We start from the raw sequence: 12,345 nt of genomic DNA, 5'->3' as shown, positions 1-12,345 counted from the left end.
AATAACAATAATAATAATAATACGAGTGGCGCTTAAGACATCAGAGCAGGAAGTAGAGAAGGGAAGGACAAGAAAGAGAGGAGAGGAAAGAGAGAAGACGAGGAGAGGAAAAGAGAAGAGGGTGGGAGGAAGGAGATAAGAGGAAGAGAGGAAAAGAGAAGAGGAGGAGCGGAAGGAGAGAAGATGAGGAGAGGAAAAGAGAAGAGGAGGAGAGGAAGGAGAGAAGAGGAGGAGAGAAGAAGAGGGAGAGAAAAGGATGGGAGGAAAAAGTGGCATAATTGACAATATGTGACTAATTTCAGAAAACTAAGCACATGTCGCTCGGCAGTACTTCACAAGAGAGGCATTTTAACTTTAAATGTTTTTAATGGCAGAAATGCCTTCTAGAACATGTGAACTCTCACGTGTCTTAATCAATTACAAACCTAGTTGTTTTAGCCAAGGAAAAAGACCATGATTGGCTGAGATAATGGATGGGCTGGACATGCTGAGAGATAAGTTCTGATTGGTCTACCATGTAGCACGCTTCCGTCTATAACATGAACTGGTCAGTATGTGTAGGTAATCCTTTCTAACACAGATTTTTTTTGAACGATATCACAAATAACTGTGTTAATAACGCTCTCCACTTTCTAGAGGACCGGGTTTTGAAAGCAGTGGAATGCCCCGGTGGAAGCAGAATATGATAGCTAAGGAGATGGAGAACATTTAGGTCGTTAGATTAAAAATATGCAGAGGGAATCGAAAAAGAGAACGCACACAGAAGGCTGTTGTATAAAACGCCTGTCTTCGGATTACATCTTTAAAACTAAGAGCGACCGTGGCATCCGTGACAGAGAGGGAGAAGCTTTAATCCAAGTACACGCGGAAGAGAATCTAGCTAGCTACATTTTCAGATATTTTACATGTTTCAAATTTAGTAAGAAAGTAATTTTCATTGCAAGTTAAAGTGTAAAGCGTACTGTTAGCTAGCTAGCTAATGTTAGCTGTCTGTCTGGCTCAGTAGCTAACGTTAACGTGTATGATCTGTGTAGTATGCTACTGTTAGCTCGCTAGCTAATGTTAACGTGTATGATCTGTGTAGTATGCTACTGTTAGCTAGCTAGCTAATGTTAACGTTTATGATCTGTGTAGTATGCTACTGTTAGCTAGCTAGCTAATGTTAACGTGTATGATCTGTGTAGTATGCTACTGTTAGCTAGCTAGCTAATGTTAGCTGTCTGGCTGGCTCAGTAGCTAACGTTAACGTGTATGATCTGTGTAGTATGCTACTGTTAGCTCGCTAGCTAACGTTAACGTGTATGATCTGTGTAGTATGCTACTGTTAGCTAGCTAGCTAACGTTAACGTGTATGATCTGTGTAGTATGCTAATGTTAGCTAGCTAGCTAACATTAACGTGTATGATCTGTGTAGTATGCTACTGTTAGCTAGCTAACGTTAACATGTATGGTCTGTGTAGTATGCTACTGTTAGCTAGCTAGCTAATGTTAGCTGTCTGGCTGTCTCAAGGGGCTAACGTTAATGTGTATGATCTGTGTAGTATGCTTACAGCATATCAGTATGAAATGTTAAACTCATGTTCCATGGTGTTGATTTCAGGAGATCCATGTTAAAAAAACACTGTTTATGGTATACTGGTATGTAATCACCTTGACGACCCTACTCCCAGGCCACAACACACTGGGTGTGTCCAAAATGGCACCCTATTTCATATATAGGGGTGGCAGGGTAGCCTAGTGGTTAGGGCGTTGGACTAGTAACCGGAAGGTTGCAAGTTCAAACCCCCAAGCTGACAAGTTACAAATCTGTCGTTCTGCCCCTGAACAGGCAGTTAACCCACTGTTCCCCCGGTAGGCCGTCATTGAAAATAAGAATTTGTTCTTAACTGACTTGCCTAGTTAAATAAGGGTAAAAAATTTTTTTTTAAATAGTGCACTATGGGTCCTGGTTTAAAGTAGTGCACTTACATAGGGAATATGGTGCACTATGGGTCCTGGATGAAAGTAGTGCACTACATAGGGAATAGCGTGCCATTTGAGTCTGAACCCCAGCCTCGACTTTGCGCTGTTTAGATAGATGTTACCTAGCAACACTAGTCCAGCAACTGCTAGTCTGATGATTTTTAAATGTGTGTGTCACTGTGTGTTTGTGTCACTGTTTGTGCGTGTGTGTGTCACTGTGTGTGTCACTGTGTGTGTGTGTGTGTGTGTGTGTGTGTGTGTCACTGTGTGTGTGTCACTGTGTGTGTCACTGTGTGTGTGTGTGTGTGTGTGTGTGTGTGTGTCACTGTGTGTGTGTCACTGTGTGTGTCACTGTGTGTGTGTGTGTGTGTGTGTGTGTGTGTGTGTGTGTGTGTCACTGTGTGTGTGTGTCACTGTCTTTCTCTCTCTCTCTCCCTGGTCTGTGAGAGCCAGAAATCTTGCTTGTTTGTAGGTGACCAAATACTTATTTTCCACTATAATTTGCAAATAAATTCATAAAAAATCCTACAATGTGATTTTCTGGATTTTTTTTTCTCATTTTGTCTGTCATAGTTGAAGTGTACCTATGATGAAAATTACAGGCCTCTCTCATCTTTTTAAGTGGGAGAACTTGCACAATTGGTGGCTGACTAAATACTTTTTTGCCCCACTGTATATACAGTGTTGTAACAATGTACAAATGGTTAAAGTACACAGGGAAAATAAGTAAGCATAAATATGGGTTGTATTTACAATGGTGTTTGTTCTTCACTGGTTGTCCTTTTTCTCGTGGCAACAGGTCACACATCTTGCTGTATTGGCACACTGTGGAATTTCACCCAGAAGTCACTCTCTCCCTGGTCTCTCCCTGGTGTCTCTCTCTCTCTCCCTGGTCTCTCTCTCTCTCCCTGGTCTCTCTCTCTCTCTCTCTCTCTCTCACTGGTGTCTCTCTCTCTCTCTCTCTCCCTGGTGTCTCTCTCTCTCTCTCTCTCCCTGGTGTCTCTCTCTCTCTCTCCCTGGTCTCTCTCTCTCTCCCTGGTGTCTCTCTCTCTCTCTCCCTGGTGTCTCTCTCTCTCTCTCCCTGGTCTCTCTCTCTCTCCCTGGTGTCTCTCTCTCTCCCTGGTCTCTCTCTCTCTCTCTCTCCCTGGTCTCTCTCTCTCTCTCTCTCCCTGGTCTCTCTCTCTCTCTCTCCCTGGTGTCTCTCTCTCTCTCTCCCTGGTCTCTCTCTCTCTCTCTCCCTGGTGTCTCTCTCTCTCTCTCTCCCTGGTGTCTCTCTCTCTCCCTGGTCTCTCTCTCTCTCCCTGGTCTCTCTCTCTCTCTCTCTCTCTCCCTGGTCTCTCTCTCTCTCTCTCCCTGGTCTCTCTCTCTCTCTCCCTGGTGTCTCTCTCTCTCTCCCTGGTATCTCTCTCTCTCTCTCCCTGGTCTCTCTCTCTCTCTCTCTCCCTGGTCTCTCTCTCTCCCTGGTGTCTCTCTCTCTCTCTCTCTCCCTGGTCTCTCTCTCTCTCTCTCCCTGGTCTCTCTCTCTCTCCCTGGTCTCTCTCTCTCTCTCTCCCTGGTCTCTCTCTCTCTCTCTCCCTGGTCTCTCTCTCTCTCTCTCTCTCCCTGGTCTCTCTCTCTCTCTCTCCCTGGTGTCTCTCTCTCTCTCCCTGGTCTCTCTCTCTTTCTCCCTGGTCTCTCTCTCTCTCTCTCCCTGGTGTCTCTCTCTTTCTCCCTGGTGTCTCTCTCTCTCTCCCTGGTGTCTCTCTCTCTCTCCCTGGTGTCTCTCTCTCTCTCCCTGGTGTCTCTCTCTCTCTCCCTGGTGTCTCTCTCTCTCTCCCTGGTGTCTCTCTCTCTCTCTCTCCCTGGTGTCTCTCTCTCTCTCCCTGGTGTCTCTCTCTCCCTGGTGTCTCTCTCTCTCTCTCTCTCCTCTCCCTGGTCTCTCTCTCTCTCTCTCCCTGGTCTCTCTCTCTCTCTCCCTGGTCTCTCTCTCTCTCTCCCTGGTGTCTCTCTCTCTCTCCCTGGTGTCTCTCTCTCTCTCTCTCTCTGATCTCTCTCTCTCTCCCTGGTGTCTCTCTCTCTCCCTTGTCTCTCTCTCTCTCTCCCTGGTCTCTCTCTCTCTCCCTGGTCTCTCTCTCTCTCCCTGGTGTCTCTCTCTCTCTCCCTGGTGTCTCTCTCTCTCTCCCCTGGTGTCTCTCTCTCTCCCCTGGTGTCTCTCTCTCTCCCCTGGTGTCTCTCTCTCTCCCTGGTGTCTCTCTCTCTCTCTCCCTGGTGTCTCTCTCTCTCTCCTGGTGTCTCTCTCTCCCTGGTGTCTCTCTCTCTCTCTCTCTCTCCCTGGTCTCTCTCTCTCTCTCTCCCTGGTCTATCTCTCTCTCTCCCTGGTCTCTCTCTCTCTCCCTGGTGTCTCTCTCTCTCTCCCTGGTGTCTCTCTCTCTCTCTCTCTCTGATCTCTCTCTCTCTCTCTCCCTGGTGTCTCTCTCTCTCCCTTGTCTCTCTCTCTCTCTCCCTGGTCTCTCTCTCTCTCTCTCTCCCCTGGTCTCTCTCTCTCCCCTGGTCTCTCTCTCTCTCTCTCCTCTGGTCTCTCTCTCTCTCTCTCCTGGTCTCTCTCTCTCTCTCTCTCTGGTCTCTCTCTCTCTCTCCCTGGTGTCTCTCTCTCTCTCCCTGGTCTCTCTCTCTCTCTCCCTGGTCTCTCTCTCTCTCTCCCTGGTGTCTCTCTCTTTCTCCCTGGTGTCTCTCTCTCTCTCCCTGGTGTCTCTCTCTCTCTCCCTGGTGTCTCTCTCTCTCTCCCTGGTGTCTCTCTCTCTCTCTCCCTGGTGTCTCTCTCTCTCTCCCTGGTGTCTCTCTCTCTCTCTCTCCCTGGTGTCTCTCTCTCTCCCTGGTGTCTCTCTCTCCCTGGTGTCTCTCTCTCTCTCTCTCTCTCTCTCTCTCTCTCTCTCTCCCTGGTCTCTCTCTCTCTCTCTCCCTGGTCTCTCTCTCTCTCTCCCTGGTCTCTCTCTCTCTCTCCCTGGTGTCTCTCTCTCTCTCCCTGGTGTCTCTCTCTCTCTGATCTCTCTCTCTCTCTCTCTCCCTGGTGTCTCTCTCTCTCCCTTGTCTCTCTCTCTCTCTCCCTGGTCTCTCTCTCTCTCTCCCTGGTGTCTCTCTCTCTCTCTCCCTGGTCTCTCTCTCTCCCTGGTCTCTCTCTCTCCCTGGTGTCTCTCTCTCTCTCTCTCTCCCTGGTCTCTCCATATCCCTGGTCTGTGATTATTTGGTCACTCCTTTCGACCACGGTGCATTTTATATGGAGACGGATTGGAACGAAGACCTAAGAACCACAACGATGTTTGAGCTCTTTTCCTGCCAGGCCTGTGGACTAGCTGGTGGACTGTGAACTGACCCCTGGCCCAGTAGACTGTAATACTGTAGACTCTGGATGGCTCCCTGTTCACTGTAGTGCACTACTTTAGACCACAGCTCTATATAGAGAATAGGGTTACATTTATAGTGCACTACTTTAGACCACAGCTCTATATAGAGAATAGGGTTCCATTTATAGTGCACTACTTTAGACCAGAGCTGTATATAGAGAATAGGGTTCCATTTATAGTGCACTACTTTAGACCAGAGCTCTATATAGAGAATATGGTTCCATTTATAGTGCACTACTTTAGACCAGAGCTCTATATAGAGAATAGGGTTCCATTTATAGTGCACTACTTTAGACCACAGCTCTATATAGAGAATAGGGTTCCATTTATAGTGCACTACTTTAGACCAGAGCTCTATATAGAGAATAGGGTTCAATTTATAGTGCACTACTTTTGACCAGAGCTCTATATAGATAATAGGGTTCAATTTATAGTGCACTACTTTAGACCAGAGCTCTATATAGAGAATAGGGTTCAATTTATAGTGCACTACTTTAGACCAGAGCTCTATATAGATAATAGGGTTCAATTTATAGTGCACTACTTTAGACCAGAGCTCTATATAGAGAATAGGGTTCAATTTATAGTGCACTACTTTAGACCAGAGCTGTATATAGGGAATAGAGTGCTATTTGTACTGTATGTGTCACCCCTCTCCTCCACCACTCCCCCTTACCCCTCCTCTCTCCCCACCCTCACCCCTCTCCTCCACCACTCCCCCCTTACCCCTCCTCTCTCCCCACCCTCACCCCTCTCCTCCACCACTCCCCCTTACCCCTCCTCTCTCCCCACCCCCACCCCTCTACTCACCCCTCTCACCTCTCCTCCACCACTCCCCCTTTCCCCTCCTCTCTCCCCACCCCCACCCTCTACTCACCCCTCTCACCTCTCCTCCACCACTCCCCCTTACCCCTCCTCTCTCCTCCACCACTCCCCCTTACCCCTCCTCTCTCCCCACCCCACCCCCCTCTCACCTCTCCTCCACCACTCCCCCTTCCCCCTCCTCTCTCCCCACCCCCACCCCTCTACTCACCCTCTCACCTCTCCTCCACCACTCCCCCTTACCCCTCCTCTCTCCCCACCCCTCTCACCTCACCCCTCTACTCACCCCTCTCACCTCTCCTCCACCACTCCCCCTTACCCCCCTCTCTCTCCCCACCCCCTCTACTCACCCTCTCACCTCTCCTCCACCACTCCCCTAACCCCCCTCTCACCTCACCTCTCCCCTCTTCTCCTCCCCCTTGACAAGGGCCACATAATACTGGTTACAAGCAGTGCACTATATAGGGAATATGGTGCCATTTGGGATGTACTGATGAGCCCAGATCCATTTGTCTGCATTATGTCAGGTGGGAGGAATTACATTTCAATTACTTGGTGAAGACAATAAGGTGAGAGAGAGAGAGAGAGAAAAATAACTCCAGAGAGAGAGAGAAATAACTCCAGGGAGAGGAGAGAGAGAGAGAAATAACTCCAGAGAGAGAGAGAGAGAGTGAGAGGGGAAGAGAGAGAGAAATAACTCCAGAGAGAGAGAGAGAGAAAAGAGAGCGAGAGAGAAATAACTCCAGAGAGGGAGAGAGAGAGAGACAGAGAGAGAGAGCGAGAGGGGAAGAGAGAGAGAAATAACTCCAGGGAGAGAGAGAGAGAGCGAGAGGGGAAGAGAGAGAGAAATAACTCCAGAGAGAGAGAGAGAGAAAAGAGAGCGAGAGAGAAATAACTCCAGAGAGGGAGAGAGAGAGAGACAGAGAGAGAGAGACAGAGGGAGAAAGAGAGAGAGAGAGAAATAACTCCAGAGAGAGAGTGAGATAAATAACTCCAGAGAGAGAGAGAGAAATAACTCCAGAGAGAGAGAGAGAGAGAAATAACTCCAGGGAGAGAGAGAGAGAAATAACTCCAGGGAGAGAGAGAGAGAGGAAGAGAGAGAAATAACTCCAGGGAGAGAGAGAGAGAAATAACTCCAGGGAGAGAGAGAGAGAAATAACTCCAGAGAGAGGAAGAAATAACTTCAGGGAGAGAGAGAGAGAGAGAGAGAAATAACTCCAGAGAGAGAGAGAGAAATAACTCCAGGGAGAGGAGAGAGAGAGAGAAATAACTCCAGGGAGAGGAGAGAGAGAGAGAAATAACTCCAGGGAGAGAGAAATAACTCCAGGGAGAGAGAGAGAGAAATAACTCCAGAGAGAGGAAGAAATAACTTCAGGGAGAGAGAGAGAGAGAGAGAAATAACTCCAGAGAGAGAGAGAGAAATAACTCCAGGGAGAGGAGAGAGAAATAACTCCAGGGAGAGAGAGAGAGAAATAACTCCAGGGAGAGAGAGAGAGAAATAACTCCAGAGAGAGGAAGAAATAACTTCAGGGAGAGAGAGAAATAACTCCAGAGAGAGAGAGAAATAACTCCAGAGAGAGAGAGAGAGAAGAAATAACTCCAGGGAGAGAGAGAAATAACTCCAGAGAGAGAGAGAGAAATAACTCCAGGGAGAGAGAGAAATAACTCCAGAGAGAGAGAGAGAAATAACTCCAGGGAGAGAGAGAGAGAGGAAGAAATAACTTCAGGGAGAGAGAGAGAGAGAGAGAGAGGGAGAGGGAGAGGGAGAGAGAGAGAGAGAAAAAAAACTCCAGGGAGACAGAGAAATAACTTCAGGGAGGGAGAGAGAGAGCGAGAGAGAGAGAAAGAGAGAGAAATAACTCCAGAGAGAGAGAGAGAGAGAGAGAGAGAGAAAGAACTCCAGAGAGAGAGAGAGAGAGAAATAACTCCAGAGAGAGAGAGAGAGCGAAATAACTCCAGGGAGAGAGAGAGAGAGAGAGCGAGAGGGAAAGAGAGAGAGAAATAACTCCAGAGAGAGAGAGAGAGAGAAAGAACTCCAGAGAGAGAGAGAGAAATAACTCCAGAGAGAGAGAGAAATAACTCCAGGGAGAGAGAGAGAGAGAAATAAATCCAGAGAGGGGGAGAGAGAGAGAGAGAGAGAGAGAGAGAAATAACTCCAGAGAGAGAGAGAGAGAGAGAGAGAGAGAGAGAAAAATAACTCCAGAGAGAGAGAGAGAAATAACTCCAGAGAGAGAGAGAAATAACTCCAGGGAGAGAGAGAAATAACTCCAGGGAGAGAGAGAAATAACTCCAGGGAGAGAGAGAGAAATAACTCCAGGGAGAGGAGAGAGAGAAATAACTCCAGGGAGAGAGAGAAATAACTCCAGGGAGAGAGAGAGAGAGAGAGAAAGAAAAGAACTCCAGAGAGAGAGAGAGAAATAACTCCAGAGAGAGAGAGAAATAACTCCAGGGAGAGAGAGAAATAACTCCAGGGAGAGAGAGAAATAACTCCAGGGAGAGGAGAGAGAGAGAAATAACTCCAGAGAGAGAGAGAAATAACTCCAGAGAGAGAGAGAAATAACTCCAGGGAGAGAGAGAAATAATAACTCCAGGGAGAGAGAGAAATAACTCCAGGGAGAGAGAGAGAGAGAAATAAATCCAGAGAGGGGGAGAGAGAGAGAGAGAAAGAGAGAGAGAGAAATAACTCCAGAGAGAGAGAGAGAGAGAGAGAGAGTGAGAGAGAGAGAAAGAACTCCAGAGAGAGAGAGAGAGAAATAACTCCAGAGAGAGAGAGAGAGAAATAACTCCAGGGAGAGAGAGAGAGAGAGATAGAGAGAGAAATAACTCCAGAGAGAGAGAGAAAGAGAGAAATAACTCCAGAGAGAGAGAGAAATAACTCCAGAGAGAGAGAGAGAAATAACTCCAGGGAGGGCGAGAGAGAAAGAGAGAGAGAAATAACTCCAGAGAGAGAGAAATAACTCAAGGGAGAGAAAGAGAGAGAGCGAGAGAGAGAGAGAGAGAGAAATATCTCCAGGGAGAGAGAGAGAGAGATAGAGCAGTAAAAGAGGACAGAATAAAGAGGTAGAGGACAGAGGTATGTGTAAGTGGGCCACTGCCTGTCTCTCTCTCTCTCTGCAGTGCTGGTGGGGCCAGGAACCATTCCTCTCTGAGTCACTCGTGGCCGGGGTCATTAAACACCGTTGTACCCATACAGCAGCACAGCCAAAATGGTCTGAAACAGATACAGGGTCAGAGTGGGCCAGAGATCTGGAAAAAACAAGGACACTCCACATGAAAGAAGACTATAGTGTATACTATGGTAAGATTACTATAGTATTTACTGTAGTGTTTTTGCAGACTGAAGTATACCGAAGCATTTACTGTCGTGTTTTAGATCATAGACTAAGGACATTAACTCTAGATCACAGACTAAGGACTCTAGATCACAGACTAAGGACTCTAGATCACAGACTAAGGACTCTAGATAACAGACTAAGAACATTAACTCTAGATCGCAGACTAAGGACACTAGATCACAGACTAAGGACTCTAGATCACAGACTAAGGCCACTAGATCACAGACTAAGGACACTAACTCTAGATCACAGACTAAGGACACTAGGTCACAGACTAAGGACTCTAGATCACAGACTAAGGCCACTAGATCACAGACTAAGGACACTAGATCACAGACTAAAGCCACTAGATCACAGACTAAGAACACTAACTCTAGATCACAGACCAAGGACTCTAGATCACAGACTAAGAACACTAGATCACAGACTAAGGACACTAGATCACAGACTAAGGACACTAGATCACAGACTAAGGACACTAGATCACAGACTAAGGACACTAGATCACAGACTAAAGACACTAGATCACAGACTAAAGACACTAGATCATAGACTAAGGACACTAGATCACAGACTAAGGACACTAGGTCACAGACTAAGGACACTAGATCACAGACTAAGGACACTAGATCACAGACTAAGGACACTAGATCACAGACTAAGGACACTAGGTCACAGACTAAGGACACTAGGTCACAGACTAAGGACACTCGATCACAGACTAAGGACACTAGATCACAGACTAAAGACACTCGATCACAGACCAAGGACACTAGATCACAGACTAAGGACACTAGATCACAGACTACACAGACAGAAACACAAAACAAAGACATGGATTGTCTTTAACAATGTGATCTGCTGACCATGCACCCACCACCCGTCCTCTCTGTTGTCCATACCTGTCCTCTCTGTTGTCTCCTGTTCTGTGTCTTTGTGGACAACTCTCCTGCGTTCCCCTCCACTCTCCTCCCCTTCTTCCTGTCCTCCTTTTCCTCTCCTCCATCCATCTGCACGAGGCTATTAGCCGCTCTCCTCTCTGTTACATTCTGTATCTTTGTGGTTATCCCTCCTGGGTTTCTCTCCTCCTCTACCATCCTCCCCTCCACCTCCTCCTCCTCTACCATCCTCCCCTCCACCTCCTCCTCCTCTACCATCCTCCCCTCCACCTCCTCCTCCTCTACCATCCTCTCCTCCACCTCCTCCTCCTCTACCATCCTCCCCTCCACCTCCTCCTGCTCTACCATCCTCCCATCCACCTCCTCCTCCTCTACCATTCTCCCCTCCACCTCCTCCTCCTCTACCATCCTCCCCTCCACCTCCTCTACCATCCTCTCCTCCACCTCCTCCTCCTCTGCCTCCTTTCCCTCCCCTGTGGCCATCAACACCAGACACTAGCCTTTCACCCAGGGTTTTACAGAGGGAATGGGCCCTGCACTTTCATTGGTCGTTCACAGCCGGGTGTGTCTTTACGTGATGGACAGAGTCATCGGGGAAATACAGAGGACGCGTCAACAATGTCACCCTATTCTCTACACTAGGGCACTATATAAGGAATAGGGTTCCATAGGGCCTAGGGCACTATATAGGGAATAGGGTTCCATAGGGCCTAGGGCACTATATAAGGAATAGGGTTCCATAGGGCCTAGGGCACTATATAGGGAATAGGGTTCCATAGGGCTCTGGTCAAAATTAGTGCACTATATAGGGAATAGGGTTCCATAGGGCTCTGGTCTAAAGTAGTGCACTATATAGGGAATAGGGTTCCATAGGGCTCTGGTCTAAAGTAGTGCACTATATAGGGAATAGGGTTCCATAGGGCTCTGGTCAAAATTAGTGCACTATATAGGGAATAGGGTTCCATATGGCTCTGGTCAAAATTAGTGCACTATATAGGGAATAGGGTTCCATTTTGGATGCAGGTAGAGTGTGCTGGGGAATGCAGAACGATCCAGTCTCTCCACAGTGGCTGTGGATGGAGGTTAATTTCAATATATACACCCGTAGTTCTGAGTAGGGCTGTTACGGTGACCGTATTATTGCCACACCAGGCAGTCATGAGTCATGACACCAGTCAAATTCCCCGTTACCGTTTAGTCACGGTAATTAGGCTTCTCCAAGCTTTGATGCTGCTGATGGTCATTAGTAGCCTACCAAACTTGCTAACTGCTCAGCACTCTATTGTCCCTCTAATCCCTCTGACATCAATGTAAATGTAATGGAACATCAAACACTTCATGAGAGCCCTTGAGCTCATGTTACGCAACATTTCTATAGGCTATGCAATCGTACGAGAACACTGTAACGGTTTTCTTGCGGTGAAGGAGAGGCGGACCAAAACGCAGCGTGGTTTCTATTCATGATTCTTTAATAAAGACAACTATACATGAACAGACTAACAAAACAAGAAACGTGAAAACCTAAAACAGCCCTATCTGGAGCAAACACAGAGACAGGAACAATCACCCACAAAACCCAACACCAAACAGGCTACCTAAATATGGTTCCCAATCAGAGACAATGCCTACCACCTGCCTCTGATTGAGAACCATATCAGGCCAAACATAGAAATAGACAAACTAGACATAGAATGCCCACTCAGATCACACCCTGACCAAACAAAACATAGAAACATACAAAGCAAACTATGGTCAGGGTGTGACAAACACAGAGTGATGGCCTCTATTAAAAAGAGGAGGATCAGCTTTCTATAGGCTAGGCCTACTATATTTACTTCTCAACTTTCCTAATATTAAGCACATTGCTTATATTTACAACAGGAGTATAGTCTAACTGGTTGGCATGAAAATAAACCACGGGGAAAAGCGTCCTCCATTCGCTATTTA

General features: G+C 47.2%; 1 protein-coding gene across 1 annotated transcript in view; it reads right to left on the bottom strand.

Annotated features, from left to right (window-relative positions):
- The window catches only part of LOC115138855 (E3 ubiquitin-protein ligase TRIM9-like), an 84,998-nt gene that overhangs the window by 13,726 nt on the left and 58,927 nt on the right, over nucleotides 1-12,345 (bottom strand). The gene's annotated exons all lie outside the window — the stretch shown is intronic.

Source organism: Oncorhynchus nerka, linkage group LG12 (genome assembly GCF_034236695.1).
Source record: "Oncorhynchus nerka isolate Pitt River linkage group LG12, Oner_Uvic_2.0, whole genome shotgun sequence".
NCBI lineage: Eukaryota > Metazoa > Chordata > Actinopteri > Salmoniformes > Salmonidae > Oncorhynchus > Oncorhynchus nerka.
This window is presented reverse-complemented; position numbering and strand designations above follow the sequence as displayed.